Genomic DNA, 25,255 nt, shown 5'->3' with positions numbered 1-25,255 from the left:
CTTATACTTCTATCCTAGTACAGACAAAATGGCTGGATTCCATATACCAGGGGATCCCTACTACCCAAACCAAGGTAACGGTGGATGGATAGAAGAAGATCCGGAAGAAGACTCCGAGGAAATCGAAGAGGAAGTCGAAGAAGAGTTCGAAGTCGACGAGGAAGTCGAAGAGGAAGAAGAGCCTATAGAGGAAGAAGAGGAAGTTACGGATGGCACAGACTCCAAGCCGGAAATAATCAACCCTCCCGTTCCTCGTCCTCCCGAAGTTAGAATGGGTTACCAAGGTCCCATTCCCATTTGGGGAAGCCATCTCTACCATTGGAGCTGTCAACTAGGTGTACGCCCTCCCTTCGGCATGTGTCGGGAGTTTTACAATGTCAGTGGAGGAGGCTCAGCCGATCGAGCGCTTCCCGTTCTTGTGGGCACAATAACCACCCAAAACTACCATTCGGACATGCAAGCGGCAAGAATTCGAGAGATCAACGCTACTACACAGGGTAACGCCGCAGACATCCGTCGTCTGGACGGACTACACGAAGATACCCAACTCCACACAGGGACGCTTCAAAACCAAATGGAAGCAGCACTTGCAGAAATAAGAGAGATAAAGGAACAACAAGCGGTCCTTGAGAGGCGTTTAATGGGAATTAAACAATCAGATGCAGAGTCTAGCTCCAAACGCACAACACGCCGCAAGTAGGACTTGCCCAACCCCTACGATTTTGATATAGAATAGGAACTCGGATAAAGTTTTTCTTACCTTCTTGAACTTGTAATCGGAGACCTTTAGATAGGTCAAATTTTTCCTAAACACGAAGCATAATGTAACGCACCGTAGGTGTGACATACATACATACATATACATATATATATATATATATATATATATATATATATATATATACACACACATACATATATATATATATATATATATATACACATACATACATACATATATATATATATATATATATATATATATGAAGTATTTCTTTACATCCCTCTCCAAACTTATAGGATTATCTAAATTACTATGTCTACTTCGAAACCATTAACTAAAGGCAAAAAAATTACAAGATATAACTAACCCTTGAGTGCACAATTATCAAAACATTAAAAACTTATAATCTTCATCATTTTTTCCCTACCAGAACATGCCTCCTCGCATACCATCACGCAGAAACTCAACTCCAACACCACCTCCACCACCCCCTCCAATTATGGATACCACTATGTTCTAAGCTGCTGTAACGGCCGCTGTAACAGCAGCGATGGCACAAATGAGTAACAACGGGTCAGGAGGAGGAACGAACAGCTTTACAAATGGCCAAAACCAAGGCCGTTCTGGAGAACGTACTTACAAAGACTTCACCAACGGCAAACCCATTCCCTTTAGTGGGACTGAGGGAGTAGTGCCTCTATCCCAATGGATAGAGAAAACGGAAGCTGTGTTCGAAATATGCGCATGCCCTGAAGAAAGCAAAGTAAAACTTGCCGCCTTTACTTTCTCCGAACGAGCCCTAACGTGGTGGAACGGCCACGTCAAGACACTAACCTTGGTAGTGGCAAACTCCATGGGTTGGGAAAATCTGAAACGAATGCTTCAATGAGAGTACTGCCCAAGAGGCGACATTCAGAAGCTCAAACAGGAGCTGTGGGGCCTTACGATGGTAGGCTCGGACATCGCAGGCTATACAAACAGATTCAGCGGCTTGATAATACCGTGCGCAGGAATGATGATTCTGGAAAGCCAAAAGGTGGAAAGGTATATCTAGGGAGTATCACCCCAACTTCGAGGGAGTGTGTTACCCTCCAAACCCACAACGTTCGACAGCGCCAAGGAACTGGCGCAATCTCTCGTTGATCATGGGGTCTGTCAAAGTGTCACAACCGTCGTCACCGAACCAACCAGAGGAAGCAACAACAACGACAACAATGCCAACAACAACAACAACAACAACAACAACAACAACAACAACAAGAAGTTCTGGAACAAAAGAAAAGGTCAAACTTCGCAAGAACCTTCAAAGAAATAGATGGTGGCGGTCCATGTGGCTACTACCCCCACTACAATTCCTGCTACCCTAACACCAACGAAACAATATGTTGGGAACCTACCAAAGTGCAAGAAATGCAATTACCATCACCACGGTAATTTCCGTGAAATGCACTGTAAAAAACTGCGACAAAAAAGGGCACACTGCCCATTTCTGTAAGGCACCGGCGCGACCAATCACTCAGGTTCCTGGTGCTGGAGTAAGCCTGGCATGTTATGGGTGTGGAGAAATGGGGCATTTCAAGAGGGATTTACCCAAGGCAAGGAATAATAGCGGCGTAGGAAGAGTGTTGGCAATAGGACAAAATAAAGCAATAGCTGATCCCACGGTGGTTACGGGTACGTTTCTCCTCGACAACATTTATGCATGCATACTCTTTGACTGCGGTGCGGAGAGAAGTTTTGTGAGTCATAAATTCAAACACCTACTTAATCTAAAACCCCAATCACTCGATAAAACATTCACTGTAGAAATGGCAAACGGTAAAACGGAAAGCACAATCGATATGTACGTAGGGTGCACATTAAATTTAAACGAGTACTTGTTTCAAATCAATCTCATGCCCATTTCAATAAGAACTTTTGAAATCATCATCGTTATGGACTGGTTAAGCCTTCACCATGCCGATATACATTGTCACGAAAGGGTAGTTCGCCTCAATCTGCCAAACGGCGAAACTCTTGTCATTTATGGTGACAAACCCAGTACAAATTTACAAATCATCTCTTGCGTCAAAGCCCAAAAATATCTTCGCAAGGAATATCATGCCTTTCTAGCCCACGTAGTAGACAAGAAACGCAAATCGAAGGACATTAAGGAAATTCCGGAAGTCTGCAACTTCCCAGACGTCTTCCCAGAAGATCTTCCAAGAGTCCCACCAGAACGCCAAGTCGAGTTCAGGATCGACTTAATTCCCGGAGCTACCCCAGTAGCAAAATCGCCATACCGTCTAGCCCCAGCCGAGATGCAGGAACTGTCCAGTCAACTAAACGAGCTGCTGAGCAAAGGCTTCATCAGACCGAGCTTCTCACCATGGGGAGCACCAGTCCTATTCGTAAAGAAGAAAGACAGATCCTTTCGCATGTGCATTGATTACCGAGAACTGAACAAACTCATGATCAAGAACCGATATCCCCTACCGCGCATAGACGATTTATTCGATCAACTACAAGGAACAAGCTACTTCTCAAAGATCGATCTAAGATCTGGTTATCAGCAACTACGAGTATTAGAAGGAGACATCCCCAAAACGGCATTTCGAACACGCTATGGTCACTACGAGTTTGTAGTGATGCGCTTTGGATTGACAAATGCACCAGCGGTGTTCATGGACTTGATGAATCGTGTATGTCGCCCCTTCCTGGATAAATTTGTGATCGTGTTCATAGATGATATACTCATCTATTCAAGGAGCAAGGAAAAACACAGCCAACACCTCCGCCAAGTTTTGGAAACATTGAGGGCAGAGAAACTATATGCAAAATTTTCAAAGTGCGAATTTTGGATTCGGGAAGTAGATTTCCTAGGCCACGTATTAAGCAAAGAAGGAATACATGTGGATCCTTCCAAGATCAAAGCAATAGAGAATTGGACAGCTCCAAGGACCCCAATGGAAATCCGACAATTCTTGGGACTCGCCGGTTATTACCGAAGGTTTATACAAAACTTCTCGAAGATTGATAAGCCTCTTACCACCCTAACTCAAAAGAGTGTTACCTTCGATTGGGGAGAAAAACAAGACATCGCATTTCAAACACTAAAGCGAGCCTTATGTAGTGCGCCCATCTTAACCTTACCAGAAACAACAGAAGACTTCGTGGTCTATTGTGATGCGTCAAACCAAGAACTTGGGTGTGTTCTGATGCAGCGAGGGAAAGTCATCACCTACGCCTCAAGGCAACTAAAGACACGCGAAGTAAACTACAGAACGGACGATCTCGAGCTAGGAGCAGTCATTTTCGCTCTAAAGATATGGAGGCACTATCTCTACGGCACGAAATGTACAGTCTTCACTGATCATAAAAGCCTCCAGCATATCCTCAACCCGAAGGAACTCAACATGAGACAAAGGCGATGGGTAGAACTACTAAACGATTATGAATGAGAGATTCAATATCATCCCAGAAAGGCTAACGTGTGGGCCGATGCACTCAGCCGAAAGGAATACTCGGGCCGCCGAGTGAAGTCTCTAACTATGACAATCCATTCGCACCTGTCTACGCAAATCAAGGGAGCCCAAATTGAAGCCTTGAAGTCCGAAAATGTAACAGGGGAAGCCTTAAGGGGAATGGATAAGAATCTTGAAGTCAAGAATGATGAAGTTCGTTACTTCATGGATTGAATCTGGACACCGAAGTTTGGCGGATTAAGAGAAGTTGTCATGAACGAAACCCATAAGACACAATACTCCATACATCCCGGCTCCAATAAAATGTATTTGGACCTCAAGAAACTATATTGGTGGCCGAACATGAAAGCCGAAATTGCTACCTATGTGAGCAAATGCCTAACGTGCACCAAAGTTAAGGTGGAATACCAAAAGCCCTCAGGATTGTTACAACAACCAGAAATACATGAATGGAAGTGGGAGCAGATAACCATGGATTTCATAACCAAATTACCCAAGACGGCAAGCGGACTCGACACCATCTGGGTGATCATCAACAGATTAACTAAATCCGTGCACTTCTTACAAATCAAAGAAACAGATAAGTTGGAGAAGCTAACTAGAACTTACCTCAGGGAGATTGTACGATTGCATGGTGTGCCAATATCCATTATCTCGGACCGAGATAGTAGATTCACCTCAAGGTTCTGGCAGTCGCTGCAAAGCTCTCTAGGAACGAGACTAGACATGAGTACTGCTTATTGCCCACAAACCAACGGCCAGAGTGAGAGAACCATACAAACCCTAGAAGATATGCCGAGAGCTTGCGTAATCGATTTTGGCAAGGCATGGGACACCCATTTGCCCTTGGTCAAGTTTTTGTACAACAGCAGCTGCCACACTAGCATCAAAGCTGCCCCGTTCGAAGCTCTTTATGGCCATAAGTGCATATCACCTCTGTGTTGGGCTGAAATGGGTGACACACAGCTAGCGAGAGGACAAGCAACAGACAACACTCTTACTGGGCTAGAAATCATAAGGGAAATTACGAAGAAGATTGTTCAGATCCGGGAACGACTTAAGGCATCAAGGGACAGACAAAAGAGTTATGCGGATAAAAGACGGAAACCCTTGGAATTCCAGGTTGGAAACCGTGTCCTGCTAAAAGTCTCACCCTGGAAAGGATTAATATGTTTTGGAAAGCGTGGAAAACTGAACCCAAGGTACATCGGACCATTTGAGATCCTTGCCAGGATTGGTCCGGTGGCTTACAAGCTTCGATTACCTCAGGAACTCCACAACATACACCCTACCTTTCACATATCAAACCTAAAGAAGTGCTTGTCCGACGAGACCCTCGTCGTCCCTCTGGAAGAAATTGCAATAAATGAGAATCTCCAATTCGTAGAAGAACCAGTAGAGATCATGAATCGGGAAATTAAAAGAACTAAACAAAGCCGCATACCTATTGTAAAGGTCCGCTGGAACGCCAAGCGAGGACCTGAGTATACCTGGGAACGCGAGGATCAGATGAAACAAAATTACCCGCATCTTTTTCCTAACTCGTAAACTCTGTCTTAGATTAAATTTCGGGACAAAATTCCCATAACGGGGGGATGATATGACAACCCTATATTTTTCCAACGCTTTGTAACACTCAAAAGTCAAATACAACGAAACTATTTGGAATCAACGAAATTAACCTCAAAAATAAAGTATTCAAAAATCTAAATTTGGGATGCATCAAATGTTAGATATCGTGCCAAGATTTCTAAAAACATAAAGAACATTCGAAACCGGGCTATAATGGAGAAATTATGTCCACCCCAATATTCACGACACACCGGTAAAGCATTATTTAACGTAAAAAGTGAAATTCCAATAAAATGCATTTTAGCCTTAGGTATCTAAACGAAAGTCATAGAGTTCATTAAAACGTAAATGTACATAAAAAGATCGCCCAGATTGGACCTCGTATGAAGAAGTTACGAATTCTTAACGGACTTTAGCAGTCCCGGCCTATTAAAAACATAGTATTAAAAATAAATTCAAAACTAGCCGACGGAGTCTAAAGAAAGTTGTAGAGCATAATCTCACCTACGCATGGATATAAAGAACACGAAAAACAGAGCCCGTACGTGAAAGTTACGGAATTTAGAAGATTGAAGCCAGAAATACGCCCAACGTAATTCAAGCGTACGCCCAGCGTACTCAGGTGCAGGGTCGAGTCCTATCGGCTGCTGGCTCTACGCCTAGCTAGACTCGAGTCGTAAGCCATGACGCAAAGTTACGCCCAGCGTAACCGAAGTACGCCCAGCGTAGCGCGTACGATTAGCGTACTCCGGTGGTACGCCCAGCGTACTCACACTTTCAACCCTATAAATAGAGGGCATGAACTCCGGATTTTAGCACACTTCTCTCAAACACTCACTCACTTTCACGCACTTTTAAGCACCAGAGGCCATCCCTCCAACTATGGGAACTATATGTTGAAAATATTGGATTTTCTGGAAACTACGTTCATCTACTTTCTTCCAAAAGACCTACTTTTTCAGTACAAAAACACATATGAACTCACCAACTTTATTGTTGACACTTTTTCGGAACCACTTGTATTTCTCAGGGAATCAGTAATACAGGTAACTACCAGCTTTTGAAGGAGGAACACTAAGGCGTTTATTATCGAACATTTTAAATCATCATATTGTAATATTCTTTTGGTAACATGTATAACACAACTATGTACGTTTTTATTATATATATGATGGTTGTGTTACTTTCTTTACAATATTCAATTGTTGTGGTACTACGTGAAGTCATCCACCCCTGAATGTTTCCGCCATTCTGGTTTGGGGGTGTGACAATCATGGAACGTGAGGTCAAGCAGACGAAGCAAAGCAAGGACCTGAATTCACTTGGGAGCGAGAGGATCAGATGAAACTGATATATCTTCATCTATTTGCTTAGTTATTTGTAACTACTTATTTACTTAAACTCTAATTTCGGGACGAAATTCCTTTTAACAGGGGGATGATGTGACAACCCAAACTTTCTATTCAGAACAATCATTCACTTCAATAGAAATCAGAACTGTTCCTGCTACCTATTAAGCATTTTTGGAGTCATTTTAAGTGTTTTTAAAGCTTAGTACTCCAAGGAATAACAGGAGAGAGGATGCCCTATGTTCATTGTGCATCATTTTCGCAAAAACTCTAAGAGTTAGAAGTTTTCGGCCCAAATAGTGTTTGGACTGAAAACCCCCATGAGTATATATAGATGACACTTAGCCATATTTATCACTTTTCACTTTTTCAAGAACAAAAACCGAAATCCTCTCAAGTATCATCCGATATTTCCTTCTAAATCTTCAAAATGTAAGTGTTTCTTACCCTATCTAGTTGATTCCTTCCATATTCAAGTGTTTTTACATGATTCCCTCCATGAAATCAATCCATTTATGTAGATCTTCAAGTGTTCTTAGTTTCACCAAGAACACCAAGAACACACACTTGTGTTTTGGCTGAAAATCAACTCTTCTAGCTTCCAAAGTGTAAGTATCACTTGCTTATACTTGTTATTTAGTTCAATCACGTGTTTAAACGCCTAGAAATCATCAAGATCCATGAAAAAGAGGAGTTTTCGGTCTAGTGTATCTCCTTAGACTGAAAACCCTCATGAAGGGTGCAAAATGGCCTTAAACCTTTCCTAAGGCTAAGCATGAACGCTAGAAACCGAGCCATTGAGCATGGCTCTTTGAAGAACATCATTTTTACAACATTGGAGGAGCTTTCGGTTGAATCTCCTTAGACTAAAAACCCCCATGACCGAAAGGTCATTTGGACCGAATACCTCCATGACCGAAAGGGTATTAGGACCGAATACCACTTGGACTGAAAGCTCCATTTGGTAGCTATACAACTCTTAGATGCAACCCTTGGTACTTCTAACACTTGAATTAAAGTTTTTTCCATGTCCTAGGGTGTCTTAACTTTGTTAATTAATTGTTAAATGATTAATTAGTTACATATATGTGTTATTATATGTTATATAAAATCCTTGTGTGTACTCAAGTCTTTACTTGACACTTAACATCCTATACAATCCGTTCATCCAAACCACTCACTACAGGTGAGTTCATACCCCTAAATTAATCTTTTAAATGTTTTTAAATGCTTTCATGGGGGAGAATACAAGTTGAATCATACTAGTTATTATATCAGTCACATGTGATTAATAAGTAGTACACAAATGAATTTACTATGCTTTAAACTGTCTTGTCAACAAAACTACCTCAAAATGTTTTCCAAACACTTTTACATATTGAACTCATTATAAACTTAGTTTTAGTTTCCAAATCTATACTTTCAAAACTCTTTAAACTTATATAATGCCAAATCATGTCCAATACATATATAGTTATATAAGTAAGGTTTGAAGGACTTAGGACTGATAATACGCTCTATTTCCTGTTCCTTGTTTGGTTGTGGACTTGGAGTACCCTATTATTTGTCCGAGTGTCATTTGATCCCAAGTTATATATTATGTATATAGGTATAATACATAATAGCTTTTATCTCAGTTCAGTACATTCAGTTATACAAACGAGTCTACTATTAAACTATAATAGGTATAGTTTAGCAAGATACTACTCAGTAATTCTAAATACTATGAAACTTACAATGAGTCAGTTCATACATGAGTCAGAACATACTGTTGAGAAGAATGAAAAAGAACATATTCAAAGAAGAGAACATACACACACACACACACACACACACATATCTATATATATATATATATATATATATATATATATATATATATATATATATATATATATACAAAGAAGAGGACATATACGTATACATTTACCAGTAAATAGAAGGAACATACACGAACATAACAATTAGATTATGAGATTTACTTCTACGTGACGCGTATTCCACCATTGTCGTGCTAGTAACCAGAGTCTCCTAGAGGGAGAGCGAACATTTTGTGTATAGATCTATACGGGATAGACTATCCCGCACCCTGACTGTCAGCTACAGTCCTAGGCCGACCAAGCCAACGGGGTGAGAAATGTCATATTTGTTTTCGACGGCTTTCATCGTCGTCTTTATTCAACCGTCAATCAGTATGGTTACAAATCTCACCTTACCGTATAATTCATTGGCTTTAAGGTAAGCAGTATTAAGGAAGTTTATACATACAAAACTATAGTACTATAATATTTTCCCTAATACATTTGTTTTGAAACATTTTCTAGATAAACGATAATGTACAAATTATATTTTGATAATGATAGTTAAATTTGGGAAATATACATACTTTTACAAACAAACAAACCGAACATAGGGTCTTGGTAGAAGACTACAGTTTAGTAGAAAATATGGGATTTTTTCGATGGAAACACGAACATTTTACAAACAGCTTTACAAACATTTACAACGAACATTTTACTACTAGCAAACACTTACAACTTTACTGTAAACATCTACAAGCTCTTACAACCAAACACTTACAAACATTTTCATATAAATAATGACACTAAAATGCTTATGAACTCACCAGCTTTGATGCTGATAAACTCTTTCAAAATAACTTGTATTCTCAGGTCATCAGTAGACAGGTACCGAGCCTAGCTTTTGAGAAGATGGAGCACATAAAGACTCATCTTTTATTTTGATTCATATTTTGGTGTCTTATATACTACAGAACACACTTGCATTAAAATACATTATTTAATGCAATGGATGATGTTGTTTTTACTTGTTTACTATTATTCTATGTTGTGATACTATACATGACGTCCTCCGCCCCAGAATGTTTCAGCCGTTCTTGATTTTGGGGTGTGACAACTTGAGATTTTGGGATTTATCTCTGATAATTGTTTTATTATGAAATATATTTAATGATTGGTTTAAATAATAAATGGGTGTTTGATTGTTTTAAAAATGAAATTTTTACCTTGTGATTTTTGGGTCGTTGCACTTTATATTTTCAGAAACAGGGGAATGTGGACTACAAGATTAGGGTGTTTACTTTGCTCACAATTACTTAATATGAAATTCCAATTTTTTAGACGCATTAACTAGGGTTGTAGTTTGAGTTGTTTGATTCATTTGCCAGTTATATATTTGGAATCAAGACACAATCTGATATCTTATAATAGTTGAAATGAACTCATTTATTTTACGTTAGATGCACTAAAACTCAATGAGTTAAATTTCAAATAGATTTATTGTAAATTAACCGTTCAGAGTCTTTGACCTAAATTCCAGTGTGTCACACCATACAAGTACCCAATAGGGATCTCCCCTTTGAGATCATGTCTGATGCAAGCAACTATAATATAGACGCCATTTTGGCTAAAAAGAATGGAAGATGTTTCAATGTGATCTACAAAACATCAAGGATACTAGAAAATGCACAAAGTAACTACTCTACCATGGAGAATGAGCTTTTGTCCATAGTGTTCGCCTTGGGGAAGTTGCGACAATATCTACATGGTACCAAACTTATTATGTAATCTGATCTTGCGGCTCTCAATTACTTGATGAAAAAGAAAGATGTAAAGCCAAGACTCATCCAGTGGATCATACTATTACAATTATTTAATTTGGAGATTTGGGACAAGAGCGGATGCAAAAACCTTGTTGTCAATCATCTGAGTCCGATCATTTCAAATGAAACTTCTATCCCAATGTGGGACGAGTTTTCGGATGAGCATCTGTTTTCCCTTACTCAATCTATTCCTTAGTATGCCAATATCATTAACTTTTTGGTCACAAAAAGGTATCTCGACACATTCACACTTGCTCAAAAAGGTAAATTGAAAACATATGCAAAATACTATGTGTGAGATGAGTTATATTTGAGGAAACATTCTCCTGATTAAATCATTAGGAGATGTATACCCCAACAAGTGTATGAATATCTTTTAAAGTTTTATCATGAACTTCCTTGTAGGTATATTTCTCAAAAGAACCAAATCCCACAAAATTTAATCCTTGTTTGTGAAGTTTTTTGACATATGGGGGGTCGACTTTATGGGTCCATTTCCTGTCTCATTTGGCAATGTTTACATCTTGCTTGCGGTCGATTATGTTTCTAAATTGGTAGAGCCCAAAACCACAAGATCATATGATGCCAAAAAAGGTATCGAGTTTTTAAGTTCTAATATGTTTGTGACATTTGGTGTGCCTAGGGCCTTGATTATTAACTGAGGGGTGCATTTTTGGTACCAGATGATGCAGGTTTTATTAAAGAAGTACAGCCTGACCCATTGTGTCTCTACCGCCAATCACCCCAAAATAAATGGTCAAGCAGAGGTTTCAAATCGGGAAGTCAATTCCATCCTTGAGAAAACAATGAATCCTATAAGAAAGGATTGGATTCTAAGGCTTGATGATGCCTTATGGGCATACATAACCGTTTACAAGATCCCTATAGGCATGTCTCCGTTTAGATTGTTTTTTGGAAAGCCATGTCATCTTTTCGTAGAATTAGAGCACCATGCAATTTGGGGGGTCAAGAAGTGTAACTTTAACATTGATGAGGCGGGAGGACGTAGGAAAATCTAACTTCAAGAGTTAGAAGAGTTATGGAACGAATCCTCTGAGAGCACAATGATTTACATTGCATGCATGTATTGATTGTTTATTGTATGATATTGCACCGAAATAAGTCAAGGATACATGCTTTGAAATGGTTTGTTATTTTAATTAGTGGTCCATAGGGGTTCGATTTGGTTTGAATTGGATTATTTGGATTGTCTACTTGGTTGCTTTGGTAATTTTGTTGTAGGTTTGTTATGCCCACCCCACAAAAACGCCCGACCACTGATAAAGGGAACGCTCCAGCTAAGGGAGGATGCAAGAAGCCTAACATCCCAAGGTTCCATGACAAGGAGACGGGGTTAAACTACAAAAGTGTCTACCAAGGAATGTTGCTTCAACAAAGTTCATCTTCAAGAGAACACTCGACGAACTAGGGGTCCTTAACAGAGTTGCCAATTGTTTCGTAACATTATATGGGAAAATTTCCTTAACCTCACAGCCAACAGTTATAAAATTTCAACTGGAGAGTTCCAATTGTTTCATAACATTGTATGGGTGAACTGTATTAACTTAGTCACGAGAAGTTGAATGAAATTATTTTCTTAACATCGGCGAGCAACCATTTGACTTGCGATGAACTTCCTAGTGAGTTCACCCATGAAACCTTTTGGACAGAAATCATTGGTCAAATATTTTCCTGTGTCGGTCGAGACAAGGTAACATCCATCATTCATCCATGCCTCCAAATCGCCCACTGAATCCTCATATGCACTGTTTTTTCCTGAAAATAAGTCGGCCAAATCACCAAGAATGAACTCTATTTCCTGTAATGCATGACTAGGCGTCACACTCCTCGACCCATATCGGACAACGCTCTTTCGTTTTCGTAAAGTGCTCTAACATGCGAGACTAAACGGCTGGCGATATCTGCATCAGAGGATTTGTTACTCTTTTTACATGTACAATTGATATTGAATTTTTGGATGCTTTTGATCCCGTGGATAACAAGATTCTTTTGGATAACCGTGCTTTAACGAACATGCACCACATTAGCAAGCATTTTGATGGGCAGATCAAATGGTTCAGTCCCCAAGGCATTCCCTATCTCATCCTTCCCGACCCTTGAGCCTCCAACTTCATGCCTTAGAATTGAAGTAAATGGAAAATAGCAAGAACGATCACCCAAGAAGTAAATGAAGAATCAATTCTTCAATAGGATGAGATGCACATTAAAGATGAGCATGAGTTTGAGCGTATCGAAGCCCTACAACGAGCACCATAGCCAGATCCACCGTAAGGATACTACCAACTACCACACAGTATTGGTAAAATATTTGATGCTCTTTGTGTCTCCAATATAATCATGGCACAACAAATACATCATATGTGAGGCTGGTACCATTCTCAAAACCACTTCGAGAACATATCGCTTCCACTTTCTTACCCATATCCCCCTCCTACTAAACCATACACTCCACCACTTTATCCTTACCATTAACTACCATACACTTATTCCTATAAGCATTAAGAACAATGCTTACTTTTAAGCTTGAGGTGGGGTATTTCCTTTTTCTTTTTCTTTTTTATGCATTATAAGTAGGTTGCATTTTAGTTAACTTGCATACATTTTTTATTTACATTTAAAACTTCAAAAAGATTTACTTTTCTTTTTTTCTTCTTCTCTTTTTAGCATATCATTTAGTTAAGGTTCATTCTCGTGCTTTTTGTTATTTATTTTCATCTCACCTCTTAGTTGCCATGGAAGCAGGACATAATTATAGTATCACTAATAGTACAGGATGTTGTTTGTTATCTCTCAAATCGAATCGAGACCACTAGGCCGCAGTTGGGACTTCATACTTGGGATCAACTATTGGTGCTCAAATAGGTATGTGATGATTTTTAGGGCTGTTTTCTTCAAGAATCATGCATGCAATACTAACAACTATAGGATATACAATAGCAATGAATGTTTATACCCTGTGGTCCATGCTACTGAGAGGATCGTATTTGATCATGTTTGGATCATTAGGATAAAACAGTAGTGATTGTCCTCGACTAGTAATCCATATATGGCCTTTTTACATAATCATTTTTTTGTTTTTTACGTTTTTTTCAAAAGTATTTTAGTTTATATTTAGAATTTTTTTATTAGCTATTGAAATCAAATGTTTTAAAAGGATCCTACAACCTTATGCTTCATACCTTGGTCATTTTCACACTTAGACAAATCGGATTAATATCTTTCGGTTCCACACACGTATTTTTTGATGCAAATTTTGAGTCAAATTTTTTTATATGAATTTCACTATGTTAGAAAAACTACCTTCAAGTTCTATGAAAAAAACGTTGTTCAAATCAAAAAAATGAAAGCACAAATAAGCAATTTAAAGCTGCACTTATTTTAGATGGTGACTAGTTCATTTATTGGTCATGTTTTCTTACATTTTTTTCATCATCCATCGATTGATATTTATGTTAGATAAGTAGGTTTTATTGAATATATATTGTGTTGTAATTTTTCGTAACCATGGTGATGCAAGGGAGCTTGACGAATCGGATGATACGGGAGGTTTGGGCTAACACTAAGTGAGTTGATTCCTACAATGGTGCATGAGCGATGAAACCCAGTCGCATGTAGACAACAGCCGTTAGGCGTGTGATCACACAACTTTCATGATAAAAGTATACACTTAAAAAGAGCTCCAAGAGGGTCCATCCATCTAGTGTTTCCCTACTACAAAGGTTCTTCATTGTATGCATGTTCCATTGGGGATGTGATAGACCTTCCGTCCTTACTCACCCGAAGTAGTTTCTTTGGGCTGTGATTTACGGGTCCAATCTCAACCGGATGAAATTTATTTGGGATAACAACAAATCAACTCAAACCATGTTGACAAATGTTGATCAGGTTATATGGTTCCAACCCTTCATTTTCATTTTAGCTTAGTTCATCTAAAGTTCATTTTTGTCTTCTCTTACTTGACGACAAGTAAGGTTCAAGCTTGGGGCAATTTGATAGATTCATTTTATTTACCTCTTTTTATATTTTATTTTAGCATATTTCATCTCATTTTAGATAGTCTTCATGCATATTTCCCTTTTTATGATTTTTCATCTTTATCAGGTACTTTCTAGTCTTTTAAGCATAATTACAGGATTTCTCAAAGACTTTTCAACATGAAGGATTGCGAGAATGCGGGACCTTGAAGCTGGAAGCTTGTGGGTATTTGTAGACTCGAGCACGGAACAATTTGTCTTAATTACAAAAAAAAAAAGATAATTTGATTTTTGCTTAATCGTGGATGAAGAATGGAAGATGATATGATGATAATTGGAGCTTTTAACGATCAAGATGAATTGGGCTAATTTGGAGATGATTAGAAGACAATAATGAAGCTAACTAGAAGTCTTGTATGTGGGCTAGACCAAGACAAGAAGAAGTCGAATGAGAAGTCCAATTTGAATGGGCTTAATTACCTATTCAACAACAATTACGCGGTCCATGTGAGGAGCCCAGACGTTCTATATGGTTCATTTAGTGAAGAAACTGGATTTTTGCCTTTTGCCTCTATTTAGGGAAGGTAAATGGGATACTTTTGGGAGAACTTTGGCATCCAAATTTTTAAATCTTTAACTAGACTTTTGGAGCTAGATAGGAGAAAAAACACACTTGGAGAACTACTACTTTTGTTCTCAAGAACACTTGGAAGATTTTGATTTTCATCTTTTCATCTTGTGAATGCTTGGTATTTCTAGCTACTTTTCCTTTTGTTTAAACTTAGTCAGGTTAGGCAAGTTAATCTTGGTTGATTGTTAACACGCTGTCGCGCACGTATTAAGCAAATAAATTATCACTGCTGGTTGCACTAAAATATAACACAGGGAAGCAAGGTCGAATCCTCAGGGACACAGCCTAATGGTCAATGCATTTTTGCATCAGGCACATCTAGTAAAGAAACAGAAAATATAAAAGGGGGATTTGAATTAAACTAAAAACTAAAATTGCAGTGATATTAAACTAAATGAAAATCAATAATAAAAACGATTTCAGCTTTGCTGTGACTTTCATAATCATGCAATCAACGTTGACTTGGTTATTTGAGATGCGTTCTATCTAAGCTGGTACTGAGAAAAACTAACAAACTCTACTAATTTCTCTTTTACCTTATTTAGTAAACCAAAAAAACTCTTTAATTAACCCTAACTTTTTACTGTCTAATCAAACAAGCTCTTAATTAAGATTAGAAAATTTGCATTATGTTCTATGTAAAATTCCCAGCAATATCCAATACTTCTCAAAAGTTCAGAAGCGTAAAGATATGATTTTTACAGTTTATACCAGAGTTAAATCCCAAAACGGAACCAATTTGATACTTGTTACTTTTACCAATTTATTAGAACAATTATGGATTCTATTAATTGATTAACTGCAACGATAAAAACCTAGCTAGGTGATCAGACTAACAAGAATGCAAATCAAACATTCATTAAGCTCAAAACTGAAGAATCTAGATAGAAACACAAATCAAAAACCAGATCTAATGATCAATCACATGAAAAGTAATCGTCTTTGCAAAACTGAAAACTAGGGTTTTAGCCAGACATGGCTAAAATCTGATAAAAACAAATGAAAAGCGACATCAAACTACTAATCTTACTAATCTACTTGAAGGAGATGATCCGCAGTCTTCAGATCTTCAGAAATCGTTGAAATCGAAGAAGAAACACCTCCAAAATCGTATTTTCGTCGTCTGGAACCTCTGGAGTCGCCAACTTAGGTTACTGGAAGGTTATAAGGGTCTATTTATATGTCCAGCAGCAAAAACAGCGCACCTGCGAGCACAAAAGGACAGCCTACGATCGCGGGTTTTGAAATAAACACGTTTGGTGCCTTTTTAATGAAGTAGGATGCTATTTTGACACTTTTTGGCCAACCTGCGATCGCATGTACACAACCTGCGATCGCAGGTATTGAGTTTTCACTTCCGGATGAATTTTGGGCATAAAAGAACCTCGAAGGCAACCTGCGATCGCAAAAAGGGTCACCTGCGATCGCAAGGAGACAACCTGCGATCACAGGTTGTGCCTATGATGTCCGAAATTTTGTCTGCTTTCTGGATCATTTTGAATCGTGTCAATCGGAGTAACGGTTCTCAAGATATGGTCAAAATCCTGACAGGGGGTCAAAGCTGCCAGCAACATCCTTTAACTTTGAGATTGCATATTCTATCTTCGTGTGACCAATTCAATCGAATGTTTCTTGACCAAAACATCTTCTAATCATTCCTCGTAATCCTCCGTAAGTTCCAAGCTCCATTTTAAGCTCCAAAAGCGCATCTAACTGCTCCCAAAGCACTGCTCCACTCGAATTATCTGAAATCGACATAAAAACATGAGCAGTACGGGAATTCTAACAAAAGACATGAGCTGAACATTATCTAAATAAATGACATGAAAATGTACAAAATATTATCCTAAATTATGATAAAAACTACCCTAAAATATGCATAAAATGGCATCTAACATTGATATTAGAAGAAATCTTTGAATGTTTGGTTTATTTTAAATAACTTCAAGAAATTATGGTGAATCTCTATTGGAGTATGTTCTATTAAAACATACTATGTGTTCATATATCTTTAATCATGAGTTTAGACATGTGAATGTCTTTTTAGTTGGTATATATCTTGGTTAAGTAATGTATCTTCAAATTAACAAGAAACAATTGATTTAAGTGTTTGTGTTCATTCCATTTGAGTCAAGAAAGCATTTCCTCCATAATGATAATGCAAGCATGTTGATTATCTTTTGAATTTAGTGAATCTTAGACCTTAATGCTAGTTCATTTTCTCAAATTATATGCTTCATTGATTTGTGACTTTAAATAAGAAAGTATGTGATGAGCTTCTCTAGCCATTATATTATCAAAGAAGAATCTAGGTAATTACAATCTTCTTGGATTACCATAGAAAAATTAGAAGTTCATTACTAGTATTGCACCTTGAATTATAGTGATCTAATTAGCAAATGTTCAAATGATGGTATTCAAATGTCAACCATTTCTTCCATATTAATTTATATCAACTTTACTAGTTTAATGTGTGTTTCTTTTATGCTAGTTAAAATTATATTAATAACAAAAAACAAAATCCCCATTTTTACTTTTATTTTCATTTTACAAGTGTTTGTACAACAACATTTTTATAGATCAAAAACTTTAACCAATCTCCATGGATACAATCCATTTACCATTATATGCTAATTTGTGTGCAATCTTTAGGATATATATCTTTTTGTCCTCCACAACCACCAAACAGGTGCTAATGACTTGGTAAAATTCTTTTTGGTTAAGTATTAAGTCTGTGCATTGGATTCACAAGAGAAACGATGGCATTCTAAGATATTGAATCAATCCAAGATCCTGGGCTTTCCTGCGATGTTATTTAAGTTCAAGATATAAGAACAGTAGGTTGAAAATTCTTCCCTTAACTTAAACTATCACCAAAATAGTGTTGACACCATGAAAAGTCTTAAGATGGAGACCTCGAAATCTACCACTAAATAACTGTGTCGATCTTGGTTGGATCAACCAAGATACCATTCTCGTTAAATAAGTTACCCAAAAACTAAGCCTCACACAGCTAGAAATCATATTCGGATAATTTTGAATAGAGCCTCTCGCTCATCAAGGTCTCTAGAATCTCCTACAATTGCTAATCGTGGTCCTCCTTGATCTTAGAATAGACCAAGATATCTCCTATAAACACAATCACCGAACGGTCCAACATTGGTCTCCACACCCGTTCATGAGGTCCAAGAATGTTGTCGGTGTATTGGTGAGACCGAAAGGCATAACCAAAAACTCATAATGTCCATAACGAGTCCTAAAAGTCATTATGAATATCCTCACCACTGCGCCACATTTGGTGATACCCCAACCTAAAATCAATCTTGGAAAACCATGATGCACCTTGTAGCTGATTAAATAAACAATAGATCCTTGGAAGCGGATAATAGTAGGGTGCTTTGGATATTGGAGTTGCACCTGAAACTTAGCCAATCCTGATATCAACCTATCTCTCAGGAGGCAACCCCAAAAATTCCTCAAGAAACACATTTGGGGTTCGAACTCGCACCAGCTGACGCTCATAGTCAATAATATGCCCATTTCGGCTCAGCCAATCCATACCCATAATGATCCTCGTCCCTTTCAAAGGAATATGAACAAGATTAACAGGAAATCGTACTCGAAACATCTCCAACACACAATCATGGTAAAACCTCGATGCACACACTGTGTGGTCATCAACAATCTCCATAACCAAAGAATGAGACAACACTCCTTGAGTAACATCGAATTTCTTACTGAATGCAAGAGATACAATCGACCAAGTAGCCCCTGAATCGAAAAGTAAAAGAGCAGGAGTATCATTGACTAGGAACATTCCTAATCACAACAAAAAAATAATGAGCAAAACAAAAGCAAGTTGAATAATGTCACACCCCCGGACCAGACCGCGGGAACGTCCAGAGGCGGGTGACTTCATTGTGCAGTATCATAACAATTGAATATAAATCAAAAATAGAAAAATCCAAACATCATACATTAATATAAATCTTACATTGTTTACAATACATGTTCTGCTCCGAAGTTAAACATGAAATAACAAAAGTAGAAATAACATAAAGCAGCAATGCCTGTCCTTGCTTGTGGTGCTTATCTGCTTACTAGATTCCTGAGAATACAAGTCATTTTGAAAAGCGTCAACTAAAAAGTTGGTGAGTTCATAAAAAATTTTGTATGAAAATGTAGCTTTGCGCTTGTTTACAATCACTCTTGTTGTACCAACAGAAAATCCGATATTTTCTATAAAATCGTTTGGAGCCTTGTTTGGAAATCATGAAATATATGCATGCATGTCATTAATTTTCATTTGCCAAAAGTGATTTGTGGAAAGTCTCAAAATCTATAGAGGCAAACTGTATTTGGGAATGGTTCTTTTGAATAGTGAAAACAGATAGTTTCTAGAAAATCCCCTGTTTTCTAAAAGAATAAAGTTGAAAATCTTGTTTTAGCTTATCGTTTCTAAATCGTATAAAATCATTCATTCCAGAAAATCTCATATTTTCTTCTAATAAATAGTCGTAAGTTCTGTTTTCATTCGAGTATACTTGTATATGTGTGTAGTTTGTCGTTTTCAAATTGTTTACAACTTTTTCCCCAGAAAATCCTATATTTTCTGCTATAAAATATTCGTAAGTTCGGTATCTTTCTGTGTATCCTTGTTTATGTGGGTGTTAGTCTATCTTTTTCAAAAATTGTTTATAATCATTTTTCTCTAGAAAATCCTATGTTTTTTTTATTGGAAAAATAGTATACTTCAGACCCTAATACTCGTTAGATGAATGAGGTTAACATGGCAATTGTGGACATTCTACGCGATGAAAAAGGACAGTCAACACATCAGATGCGGACCATCACTATCATGAACAGGGCAGTCAAGACAACATGCCAAGTGTGTTTATGAGGTTTTTCCTTGCATGAATTTCTATATGACATAACGTATTCTAGTGAGTCGTTATAACCATACTAATTTGACCGAGACCTGTTTTGGCGTTTCTCAGGCGCCCTTGTTTTGTTCCAAGACATTTCACCCTAGTTTGGACAGTCTAGCTGTAGCGAACAGTGAAGGTGCGGGGTGTCAACCCCGTACAGATCTATACACAAATTCCCGCTTTCCCTCCAGAAGACTCTGGCTATAACTCCTTACACGACTTTAAATGTACACTAATATTTTATATTTACGTACTTTTGAGATTTTTCTGACTAGAATACGAACAACCCTTTTGAGCAATCATCGAGATCCATTATCTGCTAGATAATTAATGATTCTCGTGCTTACTGGAGGGAAATATCATTTTCGTTTCGTATTGTTTATTGTGTTTGTTAATTTGTGTGCTTCGTATTTGTATCGTTCTCGTTTCGTTTAATTGAGAATAACTCGTATTGAATCCTTTTTATAATGAGTGATCCAAATTTATCCGATATTGGTAAGGATGGTCCTTCTTTTCATAAAGTATCAAAACAAGGTCCATATTTGTAAAAAGTGTCATAAGTGGCTCGAAACTTGGTGAATCGTTGAAAATGGCCCATTTCTTCTTAAATGCACATTTTAGGCCTATATTTAAGACATCGTTTGAAAGGTCTTTGTTTATCCAAAAAAATTCCTTTTGGCCCTTATATGTTTCTAGGTCCAAATTATTTCTCAAGATATTATTGTTTTTGCAGTTTAGCCATATTTAAAATATTTTGTCCAGCTTTTGTTTTAGACAAAACTTTGGAGTAAATTCATGGTTCTTTGATGTACAATTTATGATTCACATTTCATAAACATATTAGCTTTTGTGTCTAGCATTTACTTTATGATATATACATATAAAGTTTAAACTTTAAGATTTACTAGAAATCTCGAATTCTTAAGCATATATATATATATATATATATATATATATATATATATATATATATATATATATATATATATCGAAATCTTAAGCATATAAATCATAACATACATGCATAATCAAATAATTATACTAGACTTTTTCTCAAGACTTTTGACTTGTATTCTCCCCCAAAAACAAATAAAAACTTGGAAAAAGGTGGGGTATGAAACTCACCTTGAGTTAGCGGATGAGTTATTTGGAGTAAAGGAGTGAAGGTTGCAAGCCCAAATCTTTGGCTGAGATGAGGAACTTCCTTGGGAGAAAGTTATCCTAAAGGTGATCATCACATATTATTATGAATAAAATAATGTGGATTCATCTTGAAATTTATATAAAATATTAGGTGAGTGGAGAACTTACTTTAAATTTTCCAGGAAGGAGTTGAGAAATTTTCCCTTTCAGCAAGATCCTTGTTCTTGCCTTGGAGATGAGTTTTGAGAGAAAATGGGGAAAAGTGAGAGAAAATGTGAAAAGTCCAATTTCCTTCTACTTTCGTGCTTAAGAGTATAAGAAAAGGGAGGGAATCTTTGGTGCATGGGTATCTGATGGTCCATGCATTGTTATTTGGTGGGTAAAGCATTGAATAATGTGATTTGCATGGGGAAATGGAAGATTACATCAAATCACAAGGTCAAATTTCCTTGTCCTTTTCATGATTTAGGATAAGGTTTTCCTAAATCCTAAACTTTTATTTTATGGAAATATGATTTAGATAATCAAATTTAGCATAAAACGGAGCTCTTGGGGGTCTAAGTTATGAAAAATATGAGTTTGGTGGGATTCTTGATGTCAAAATACCCCAAAATGGAGAAAATGTCCGAAATAGTCCAAAATTCGGAGTCATAAGGTGAATTCTGGAGCCATAGAGTAATTTCCGAAGCTCTAACTTGCATTCCGGAGGGGAGGGTCAGGTCTGCGAGGTTCCGAAGCTGATACAAGGGAGTTCTGGAGGCGCTGAATGAATTTCGATGGAAATTCTCAAGTTCCGGAGTCAGGTGCGAAATTGGCCGATCCAGACCGAGGTGCGAGATTGACTAGGCAATTCCGAAGCCAGGCTTAAGCGAAGTCATTCCGAAATCCGAAGTGAGAACCTTATTAGCTCCTTAGAAGGTACCCAGACCAAGAGGGTTCCGGACCAAGAGGGTTCAGGAGATAGAGGGTTCTTGACCAAGAGGGTTCCGGACCAAGAGGGCCCATTTTGGGTTATCTACTCCGGTTTTGAGCAGTTTTCGACTGAGGAAGGTACGTAGAGAGATTTGGGAGAGATATCACATACTTGGAGAGATTTGGGAGAGATTTCACATACTTGGAGAGATTTGGGAGAGATTTCACATACTTTGAGAGATTTAGGAGAGATTTCACATACTTGGAGATATTTGGGAGAGATTTCACATACTTAGAGAGATTTGGGAGAGATTTCACATACTATGAGAGATTTGGGAGAGACTTCATATACTTGGAGAGATTTGCCATAGAGGAAGGTATTCCTTGTAATACCATACATGGTTCCTTAGGAGTCATAATGCAAATCTTAACGTTTAAGCTCAAGCCTCACAATGGTTGGGGCTCACATGAGGACATAATTTCCTAGCCAAAAGTGCTAGTTGTGACAAATAAAATAAATACAAGGTGCATACTGATAATCACGTCTAGTGTTTCTTTATTATCTGTAATCGTCAACTGGAACACTCGGCATGTCACCACAGGACCTTTCGCATTACTTAGGCGGCCATCAGTAATCCTCAAGGAGACCAGAGCAGGTGCCCTCATTGTCCCACCAGCTAAAGTCGGACAATCGGCCTTCTTGCACCCAATTTGGTTTAGTGAAAACGTATTAGTCTTGACCCCTAAGTGTAATCCCTGCTAATCTACTTCGTCTTTCCATACTTGTAACAGCCCAATCCCGAAGCACGACAAACCCAATCATGCATATTGCCTCACTTACCACAGCGGCTACGACTCTACTAGACCCTAGAATGAGTATCACAAGTCTTGAATTTCTTCGGTGAAACACCTAAAACCTGAACCTATGATTCCTTCAACTTCACGTGAAGCTCTAACACAATCTCCCGAGTCTGGGCTGACTCAATCATATCCTCAAGTGTCTTTCAGGTTACCACATTGATGAACTCTCTGATGTTTGTCCTCAACAAGTAGTGATACCTTCTTATCCTCATGTACTCGTCTCCCACATATTGTAGAACCAATAATGTCATCTCCCTGAAATTGGCAGTGATCTCTACTCGAGAGCCTGAAACTCTTAGTCCAACTTTTACACCTCGACCACAAGTACAAAGTTTGTCTTGAGATTGGTGACAAAGTCATCCCAAGTAAAACCCTTCCTTGCCTTTGCTCCTAGAGCATGAACCACCTCTTCCCACTAGTCAAATGGCCAATCACATAGAAGACAAGAACCAATATAGCCTTTGACCCCTTTGGGGAAAAGCTAGTCTGAAAAGCACTCTCAATATCTTCAATCCGCCTCCAACGAGACCAGATAACAGCTCAACCCGCAAGGTCTGCAGAAGATTATCCATCATTTCTATCATCTCCAACATGGTTGTACCAAACAGACTAGGCAACTCGTCAAGGACAACCCTTGAAACTTGTGCGGCGACCAAATCACATGAACCAACATCATCTGACCTAGACCTAGAGTATGTACCAAGAGCAGAACCACCACCATGATGGGTCATCAGTGTTGCGGGTAGAAAATTTTAATTACCATTTATATCTTAAACTTGCACTAACATCCCGTAAAAATCCAAGATCTTCGATTTATTAAGTATCTTGGACTACCACCGTCTTCTTGTGATGTCTTATGCATGGACTTAAGGCTTAATGAAAAAGAGATAAGAAAAAGTCATCTACACATGGTCAATGCCTCATTAACATTGAATACCTTCGAGAAAGAATGGTGAATCAAAGATCAAGGAGAATCCCAAGAATGTCGGAGTTTTAGTCATTATTGTTATGTATAAAAGACTAGTCGATCGATGCAAACATAGCCACTTTCAAATCTTCTTTTTTTCTTAACCTTTCGACACTTAAGCACAAACACATTCTTTTTAAGATTAGATAGCATCTTTTACTTAGGATTTGATACAAGTTCAATGGTAGGTGAGTTTATCACCTCCCGAGGTTTTAAGGATTAAGTTTTCTCATACATCACTGTGTTCTTGCTTTGATTTTAATGGCTAATAATTGTTTATTAGGTTACAACACTTTTTGCATATTTATTTTATTGTTGATCTGGTTACATATCAACTTATCAGGGTATTATATGGTATCTTGACACCTCTTCGAGTATCTGAAAACTTTCTTAAACAAAATTACCTATTAACCATTTTAGTACCATTTTCGTCCTAAATATTTCAAAAACACTTATTTACATTTTAAATTGAATCAATTTTGCTAAATAGTATCCTAAATATTACTATTTCCATCGCATGATCATGGCCACGACTAAGATCTTCAACATATTTTAAGATCTTAATCACTCTAGTTTTTAATATTTTAGTATTAACATCAAACCACACTTACTAATTTGGTTACGAAATTAGTTTATGAACTTTTGACAAAAACAATCACCATTCTGCAAGTACAACAGAAAGGTTAAAACGTGCACCTAGTACTAACTATACTACAAGCTGCTTAGAATTTCTCAGGCTTTCCTTGATTTAAATAAATATCTTGTGTTTTTAGTAGTGTGGGACCATACTACCTTCCACAGTACTTTCGTCAAGGATCATCACAAAACTCGTAATTCACTACCCACTAACACAAATAACTCTATCTCAAAACAATTTATCACTACAATAAGATTCTTCCTAGCTAGTCTTAGTACTTCCCTCCACCACTCCCGTACTAGTAAGGTCACTTCCAGTGATGAGAAACCATCTAATGAATGCAATTCATACATATTCAGGATAAAACATTTATTTAAATAAATGTATCTATAATAAGTCCTTTATTAAACAAGAATATGCAATCAGTCTGAATCAAAGATTCTAAGGCTT

Source organism: Lactuca sativa, chromosome 3 (genome assembly GCF_002870075.4).
Source record: "Lactuca sativa cultivar Salinas chromosome 3, Lsat_Salinas_v11, whole genome shotgun sequence".
In the NCBI taxonomy this organism is placed as follows: Eukaryota; Viridiplantae; Streptophyta; class Magnoliopsida; order Asterales; family Asteraceae; genus Lactuca; species Lactuca sativa.
Note: the sequence above shows the minus strand (reverse complement) of the source record.